Here is a 10,068-nt window from a genome sequence, read left to right as displayed (position 1 = left end):
AATGGTTTTACATATGGGCACTCAGATGAATGAAACACTATATTAAGAATTACAACCTGTTGTGTAGACGTCTTCTTCTGATCTGTTATCTGAGAGAGGAACTTCAGACGAACCAGCCAGATCAAAGGTAAATAAAATCAAAGCTAATTTAAGTAAAGAGTTACCTGAATGGCTTATCAATACCACTTCTCAAATTAGTGATATAAAGTAGCAATGTCTGATGTCAAAGAAATGGTTCATGACATGCCGCCATCAGTTAGTGGGCTGAGTGGTGACTATATTAGTCTGACGCTATCTGAAACAATGCAAGTGGTGAAAGAAATGTATCACATAACTGTGTTTCATTCGGGGTGGGTGTTGCCGTTTTGTTACAAGAGTGTTTATTGAAACACCGATAGTTCTAGGTTCTCACAACCCATGAAAAAAACATCCTGTTCTGTTTGTGAAACCATTTAAAGAAGTATTACCTAGATCTTGGTCACATCAATAGAAACTAATAACAATATTTTGTCATTTTTATCGAGAAACCTTCACGTAAAGCACCGATTTTTTCACTGCAGTCACTTCATGACAGGTATGTCAGAGGCTGTAACACGTTTACCCACAACACTTGGAAAAAGCGGTATAGAGCTCACCTTTCTCTGTTCGTGACTCTAATGGCTCTAAGCACAATGGGACTTAACATCTGAGGTCCCATAGACGTAGAACTACTTAAACCTAACTAAACTAAGGATATCACACACATCCAAGCCGGAGGCATGATTCGAACATGCGACCGTAGCAGCAGCGCGGTGCCGGACCGAAGCGCCTAGACACGCTCGGCCACAGCGGCCGGCTTCTCTGTTCGTCAGAGTATCACTTACATACTACGAGGGTTGGAACATAAATAGTGGCAACTATTTATTCGCAACCAATACAAAAATGTTACAAGTCTGCATCTGTTACTGTCCTTCAAAGTAGTCACCAGTGTTGTGTAGAGCCCGTTGCCAGCGATGTGGAAGGCGTAGTATACCCTTAGCAGAGCTTGTTCTGTTGATGGTGCGAATGGTGCGGTCTACTGCCTGTCGAATCTCTGGAAAAGGTCTGAAGCGAATGCCACGAAGCCAAAACTGAAACGCCAGTACAACGAATGGGGTTCCTATGGGTCGCCGCAAAAGTCGAAAGTGCGTCAGAGCCCCAGTATGGTGAAAGTTATGACAATTCTCGTGTGCGACTGTGATGGTGTTAACCTAACGCATTACGTTCCTCCACGGCAGACCGTCAATGCACGTTATTACTGTTCGTTTTTGGAACATCACCTGCCACCAGCTTTGTGAAAGTAGTGGCGACACTCTTTGCTCAACTCACCCATCATCTTGCAAGACAATGCGATGGCGCATTCAGCTCAAGCAGTGGCCTGCCCTGTTCGGTCGATGGGTCTGGGAAGTGCTGTACCATCCATCATACTCCCCGGACTTAAGTCCTTGTGACTTTGACTTGATTCCGAAGATGAAGGAACCACTTCGTGGCTTTCGCATCAGAAGTGGTCCGGAGATTCAACGGGCAATAGACCGCTCCATTCGCACCATCAACAGAATAGGCTCTGATGACGGTATACCACGCCTTCCACTGAGAAAGAAGTGAACGGTGCAGTATGATAACCCGTCTTTTTGACAACGTTTATTGAAATAGTTTTGATAATAATTATGACAGAGAGGACGATTATACATCTTTCCAAATACAAGGAAAGTCAATCTGCTGCTTGTTGCTGCAACCACAGTTCCTGGAACGAAAAATCAAGGAACGGTACGATAACATTCGATGATGCCATCGGGTGTTTACGGACTCTGGGTGTTTCACGAAAATATGCAAATATTTTCATATGTTGTTCTACAAGTAAAACTAAAGAAAAAAGTTCGCATTAACATAGGTCCGTAAATTTTTAGTTACGGAGTTACGGCTACTAAAATATTTTGCCCGAAATTTAGCAATTTCGTTATTATGAAGCAATCGCAAAACTGTACGAGGTTAAAGTAAAGCTCGGTTTTCATTTATTTTGTTGTTATTGGTCTGGTGAATCGAATAAAACATGTCAAGGATGGATGTCATACATAGTTTATGAGGACAAAGTCAATACACGTGAGGCATTACTTGCTCCCATTGTGAATGTAATAGACGAAATAAAGAACAACCGTGTGAGACTGAAACGAAAAACAAAATCTGTTCACACACGTGCAGATAAATGCATTGAACTCGGTGAGGACATTTTTGAACATTTATTGTGAATGTATTCTGAAATTGTATGTACACTTCCTTAACACTGAGCTTTGTTTTTTTCGGATTTAACATGAATTCATGTGTTCTATGGTAATAATTAATGCAGATTGTCCGACACATTCATACAGTTTTAGTTAACGTAATTACCATCATTTTTCCAAATTATATTCTCTACAACTTCTGTTGAAAACTTTGTGCAATTACCTGGAATTAAAGAAAACACATTGCGCCAAGCAGTTAATAAATTAAAAATTTTACGAAATTACGTCTTTGCTTCTGTGAATGTTCTAGAAAACGACTGCAGATAAACATGTGGGGCATGTTTTATTTGATTCACCAGATCAATAACAATGAGATAAGTGGAAACCGTGCTTTACTTTAAACTCGTACAGTTTTGCGAAGGCTTCATACAGCGTAAGCGAAGTCGCTAAATCTCAGGCCAAAACTTTTAGTAGCCGTAACTCAGCAGTTAAACATTTGCAGATCTATGTTTATGTGAACTTTTTTTTAGTTTCGCTTGTGGAATACCGTATTAAAATATTTGCGTACCTTCATGAATGACCCTGTATGCAAATGAAAATATAAGACCGAGAGCAGTAGTTATTTCTTATCGAGTACAATGAAGGCTACTCTGTTGTTCGGTGCTGGTAAGTATTGGCAGAATTTATAAATTTTCGTTCACCATAAAAAAAATTTCCTACCTTCTTTTTACATAATTTCTGAGAGAGTAATTCGCGTTAAAAACTATTTATACATTCGGCGAAGAATTGGTCACTGCCACAACTAGCAAAGTAATAGAAATGGGAAACATCTTTGATCATCGCCATGGTTCTAGGAACATTATTCCATTTGCTTGTGCTCTTGAGCAGTGCTAGCGCATAGATAATCGACGAAAAGTGTTCAGGATGGCTATATTAACAGTTCGAGAAATTACCAAAGTTAAGCGTCAGGGACTAGCACTTATGGTTCAAATGGCTCTGAGCACCACGCGACTTAACTAATTAAACCTAACTAACCTAAGGACATCACACACATTCATGCCCGAGGCAGGATTCGAACCTGCGACCGTATCGCCTAGAACCGCCACTCCTGCCGGCGACTAGCACTTATATACCCATGAGTAGTTAACTACGAATTGTAGCGAGCAATAGACGGGAAGGCTTGTAGTGCCACGTGAAGATGAAAATAACGGGAAACAGACTATACCAGATTATACAGGCTTGGCAAAGGAAAAGGGTAACACTAGATAGGGAGTGATGAAGGATTACAAACCAATCGAATGACTGAACTTTAAATACAGAAGTTAACGATGTAACAGACAATGAGAGAAGTAATATCTTACTGTATACTCAGCAATTATTCGTCTGAACCAACAACAACTGCACGGATGTTCTATCAACATAAAGAAAAATTCACTCTGTGGACCAAATACCAGCTTGCCTTAAAAAGGGTAAACAGAAAGGCAGTGAGGAAAACGAAACCCATCGTATTATATCACAGTGTTAGTTATAGTCGTAGTAATCTTATTACAGTTGCTGATTATTTTATGAAATAAATAGGAAATGCAGGGAAGCTAAGACAAAAAGGCTGCAGGAAAAATATGTGAGACATCAAAAAAGAAATGATTGTAGGAAGAACAGACTCAGCATACAGGAAAGCCAAAACAACCTTCAGTGAAATGAAAAGCAAGGGTGGTAACATTAAGAGTGCAACTGGAATTCCACTGTTAAATGCAGACGAGAGAGCGGATAGGTGAGAAGAATACATTGGAAGCCTCTATGAGAGGGAAAATTGATCTGATATGACGTAAGAAGAAACAGGAGTCGATTTGTAAGAGGTAGGGGACTCGGGATTAGAATCAGAATTTAAAAGAGCTCTGAGGGACTTAAATAAGGCAGAAAGGATAGATTACATTCCATTAGAATTTCGAAAATCATTGGGGGAATTGGCAACAAAACGACTATTCACTTTGGTGTGTAGAATGAATGAGTTTGGCGACATACCATCTGGCTTTCGCAAAAGCATTATACACACAGTTCCGAAGACGGCAAGAGTTGACAAGTGTAGGAATTATCGCACAATCAGCTTAACAGTTCATGCATCCAAGTTACTTACGAGAATAATATACAGAAGAATGGAAAAGAAAATTGAGAATGCGCTAGACGATCGGTTTGACTTTATTAAAAATAAAGGCGCGAGAGAGGCAATTCACGTGTTGCGGCTAATAATGGAAGCAAAACTAAAGATAAATCCAGACACGTTCGCAGGATTTGTCGATCTGGAAAAAGCATTCGACAGTGTCAAAAGGTGCAAAATGTTCGAAATTCTGAAAAAAGTATGGGTAAGCTATACGGAGTGACGGGCCATATACAACATGTGCAATAGCCAAGAGGGAACAATAAGAGTGGACGAGCAAGAACGAAGTGCTCGCATTAAAAATGGTGTAAGACAAGGATGTAGCCTTTCGCCCCTACTGTTCAATCTGTACGTGGAGGAAGCAATGATGGAAATAGAAGAAAGGTCCAGGAGTGGAATTAAAATTCAAGGTGAAAGGATACCAAACATACGATTCCTTGATGACATTGATAGCCTGAGTGGAAGTGAAGGAGAATTACTTGATCTGCTGAACGGAATGAACAGTCTAATGAGTACACAGTATGGTTTGTTTATTATTTTATGGCCTTCATTGGACCACTATAGTAAAAAATACAAAGTTGTAAACAAGTTGTTACTCAGGGATACAATTTGGCTCAACAATAACTTAATATGATATTTAGGTAATATAATTATTAGAGTCTATTCTTATATGAAAGGTGTTTTGCTCTTCTGTCTGCCCAATATTTCTTCATTCTTTCGGATATTTTCTTTCTTTCTTCATCTGAGACCATCTTCCTGTACTCCTTTTATTGATTTTTATTTATGTCTGGTTTGCGGGTCTTGCAGTATTCTGGTTTTCTCTGTCTTGTTTTTTAGGTCATCTACTGTAATTTGGAGTTCTTTTAAATCTTCCTTAATTTCTGTGATCCATTTAATGTCGCTCTTGCTATTCCACAATTTTTGTATTATTTTTTTACTAATTCTGTTTTCTGGAGTTCTCCTCAGATGTCCAAAGAATGAGATGCGTTTCTTCCTGATCGTGCTCGTGACTGGTTCTATTTTCTTATATATTGTTTCATTTGATGGTTTATTTATACAAGTCCTAATTATTCTTCTCTCTATTCTGCTGTATTAGTTGTTTTGAAGATAGTTTCAGCTGCATACGTTATTTCTGGTTGTGTAACTATTTTATAGTGTTTTAATTTTGCATCTGTAGATAGAATTTTTTTGTTGTATGTAGTTTTGGTAATGTAATTTGCGTAGTTCAGTTTTTTTATTCTATTCTGTCATGATGGCTTCTCATTTAGATTGTATGTTATTATTTCGCCTAAATATTTAAATTTATCAACAGTTTTGATTTCCTGTTCTTCTATTGTAATTTTGTTTGCAAGTGGTGGATCAGTTAGCATAATCTCCGTTTTTCCAAATGATATTCTAAGGCCTACTGTCTCTGCTATTTCTTGTAGTGATTTCACTTGTTGCCTGGCTTCTTGAACGGTGTTGGCTGGGAGAGCAAGATCATCAGCGAATCCCAAGCAGTTTAAGCTAATATCATCTTTTGCACTTCCAATTCTTATCATCTTTGGATTGACCTTGTACCATTCTCTCATTATGTATTCCAGTGCACAGTTGAACAGTAATGGTGATAGGCAGTCACCTTGTCTTAAGCCTGTTATTATGAGGAGTGGTACACAGTATGGACTAAGAGTAAATCGAAGAAAGACGAAGGTAATGAGAAGTAGTAGAAATGACAACAACGAGAAACTTAATATCAGGATCGATGGTCACGAAGTAGATGAAGTTAAGGAATTCTGCTACCTAGACAGTAAAATAACCAATGACGTACCGAGCAAGGAGGATATCAAAAGCAGACCACCTATGGCAAAAAAGAGGATTCCTGGCCCCGAGAAGTCTACTAACATCAAATATCGGCCTTAATTTGAGGAAGAAAATTCTGAGAATGTACGTCTGGAGTACAGCATTGTATCGTATTGAAACATGGACTGTGGGAAAAGCGGAACAGTAGAGAATCGAAGCATTTGAGATGTGGTGCTACAGACGAATGTTGAAAATTAGGTGGACTGCTAAGGTAAGGAATGAGGAGGTTCTGCGCAGAATCGGAGAGAAAACGAACATGTGGAAAACACTAATAAGGAGCAGGGACAGGACGATAGGACATCTGTTAAGACATGAGGGAATGACTTCCATTGTAGTAGAGGGAGCCGTAGAGGGCAGACAGAGGAAGACAGAGATTGGAATACATCCAGCAAATAAGTGAGGAGATTGGTTGCAAGTGCTATTCTGAGATGAAAAAGTTAGCCCAGGAGAAATTTCGTGGTGGGCCGCATCAAAAGAGTCAAAAGAATCTTCTTGCGATCAAGTTCTGTGTCCGTACATGTGCTTGCTTACTTATATTTTGCCTTGCTGCATACATATTCTAACACAATTTCCACAACAATCTCCGTTTGGTATTTTCGGGACTACTCACACTTCTCTAACACACCACAGACGCTTCGCAACTCATCTCTGCCCACTGTCATAGGACTGCGTACTCTCTCGCCAACGATGTTATTTTTCCATGAAATATGTTGTTTGTGTTAGTTGAATGTAATTTCTTTGATATTAACAACGTATTTACTAAAACAATCTGCATAATTACACACATCGAAAAAAGATTTGCATCACCTCGGTTCCGAGAGTTCCAGATACCGTACAGATAAATGAAATAGAGATCAACATATACATCATTACCGCCCTATTTATTGCTCATGAAAACCACACATTGCATGTTGTACCACCATACAGCGAGACCTTCAGAGGTGGTGGTCCAGATTGCTGTACACACCGGTACCTCTAATACCCAGTAGCACGTCCTCTTGCATTGATACATGCCTATATTAGTCGTGGCATACTATCCATAAGTTCATCAAGGCACTGTTGGTCAAGACTGTCCCACTCTTTATCGGCGATGCCGCGTAGATCCCTCAGAGTGGTTGGTGGGTCACGTCGTCCATAAACAGCCCTTTTCAATCTATCCCCGGCACGGTCGACGGGGTTCATGTCTGGAGAATGTACTAGCCACGCTAGTCGAGCGATGTCGTTAACCTGAAGCAAGTCATTCACAAGATGTGCACGAAGGGGGCGCGAATTGTCGTCCATGAAGACGAACGCTTTGCCAATATGCTGCAGAAATGGTTGCACTGTCGGTCGGAGGATGGCGTTCACGAATCGTACAACCATTGCGGCGCCTTCCATGACCACTAGCGGCGTCCGTCGGCCCCACATAATGCTACCCCAAAACAACAGGGAACCTCCACCTTGCTGCACTCGCTGGACAGTGTGTCTAAGGCGTTCAGCTTGACCAGGTTGCCTCCAAACGCGTGACCGACGATTGTCTGGTAGAAGGAATATGTGCACCCATCGGTGAAGAGGATGTGATGCCAATCCTGAGCGGTCCATTCGGCATGTTGTTGGACCCTTCTGTACCACGCTGCATGGTTTCGTGGTTGCAAAGATGGACCTCGCCATGGACGTCGGGAGTGAAGTTGCACATCATGCAGCCTTTTGCGCACAGTTTGAATCGTAACACGACGTCCTGTGGCTGCACGAAAGGCATTATTCAACAGGGTGGCGGTGCTGTCTGGGTTCCTCCGAGCCATAACCCGTTGGTATCGGTCATCCACTGTAGTTGTAACCCTTGGGCGGCCTGAGCGAGGTATGTCATCAACAGTTCCTGTCTCCGTGTATCTCCTCCATGTCCGAACAACATCGCTTTGGTTCCCTCCGAGACGCTTGGACTCCTCCCTTGTTGAGAGCCCTTCCTGGCCCAAAGTTACAATGCGGACGCGATCGAGCCGCGGTATTGACTGTCTAGACATGGTTGAACTACAGACGAGCCGTGTACTTCCTTCCTGGTGGAATGACTGGAAGAGATTGGCTGTCGGACCCCCTCCGTCTAATAGGCGCTGCTCATGCATGGTTGTTTAGATCTTTGGTCGGGTTTAGTGACATCCCTAAACAGCCAAAGACACTGTGTGTTTAATACAATACCCACAGTCAAGGTCTGTCCTCAGGAGTTCTGGGAACCGGGGTGATGCAGAACTTTTTTTGGTTTGTATATGATAACGATAAACAAGTAGGTATTCGGGTGCAGTACCATGATTTCATCTAAGGAGACAAATTGGTTCTACGGGTGCAATTCTTAGAAACCTCACTTCGAAATCTGGGCTGCTAAAAAATCAACTGCACTCCAAAGACAGAAGATTTGTTGTGTGTATTTCTTATTTATTTATCGAGCACGTATTACGTATCGATAAAATCTAATTAGTGACAAAATTCATAAATATATGCAGTTGCAAGAAATGATAATAAACTCATGAAAGGAGGTAGATGGAAAGTAGATGAGACATCGGATATTACGTACGACCCGCATTTGTAAGTAATCGCTGAAGGACGTGCTCAATATGGTGTTTGCTATTCACCGACTGCAACAACAGGTTTCCATTACGCTGGAAATTGCAGATATAAAACTACAACGTAAATGGTTTTCACAATTTGTTCACAATACATACCGGTTCCGTCAGAATTAATGTATGTGAATTTATCGAGAACTGTGAATACGATTTACAGTTTCAACAACTGCTCATAGCTCTTACGGTAAGAGTTTTTAGCGCACTTGTGCTGGATATTTTCATGGTTTGATCTAAACTATAAACTCTCAAAATATGCAGTACTTTATCTTTTACACCGTGTATATTGTGATCAGTAGTGGGCATGTGACACTTCCTCATCGTACCCACGAAATTATCTTTCCAACTACCTATTTTGTTACATTAAGAGCGATATATTCAGTTATATCAGCAATTAGGTACGGAAACAGTCTCGTGTTGTGGTACAGTACGTCTAAAAACATTTTACAAAAGTGTCACAAATATTCGGTATTCTCCTACTACAGCTTCCCTAATATCAGTTACATGTCAAACTTAGAGACTATTAGACAACAGAGTACAATTACCATACAGAGGAGACCCAGTAGCAAGTGCCAGTGTTGTGGCACGAGTCAGTTGAGTTGTACTGCATCTCGGTGTTGTAAAGCTAGTAGTCACAGTAGACAAAGTTGAAATATGAAATAATGTTCGTTGTTTTCAACAGCACTTGTCGCAGCTGCGGTGGTCCACGGACAACTAGAAGAGTCGACCGCCGTCACTATCCAGAATGAGGAACTACCGTTCGCCACCATCCAGGCTGTGAGAACATTTGTGGCGACGTCGTACACGGAAGAAGACGACGATACCATATGTGTCCAGGCAGATAAAAAGTTCTACTTGTATGCTAATTCACTGAAGATGTATTCTTGCTACCACCTGCAACTGAAGGGTAAGTCACTTACAATAGCACGATTTTCTGTGCATGATTGATAAGATAACCACAGACTGTTAAGTACAATATTTAGTGAAGGGTTCCAAAGTGAATGTGGGAACATGAGTTAAATCAAAGCATCAAGAGAAAATGGTTACCTTTTCCTCGTAGTTAAATGGCAAATTGTTACCTCCCTGTGTACAACCCAAGATTCTGCAGTTTACGAAATTGAAACTGAACGAGATTCTCCACCAAAACTATTCGGAGCAATTTCCTCCGCATATTTAATCCGCTTTTTCCAGTTCTTTATTATACCCTTAAATCTGCTCCATTTTTAACTTTCTATGGTTTAAAGAC

The sequence above is a fragment of the Schistocerca serialis genome, chromosome 2 (genome assembly GCF_023864345.2).
Source record: "Schistocerca serialis cubense isolate TAMUIC-IGC-003099 chromosome 2, iqSchSeri2.2, whole genome shotgun sequence".
Lineage (NCBI taxonomy): Eukaryota > Metazoa > Arthropoda > Insecta > Orthoptera > Acrididae > Schistocerca > Schistocerca serialis.
This window is presented reverse-complemented; position numbering follows the sequence as displayed.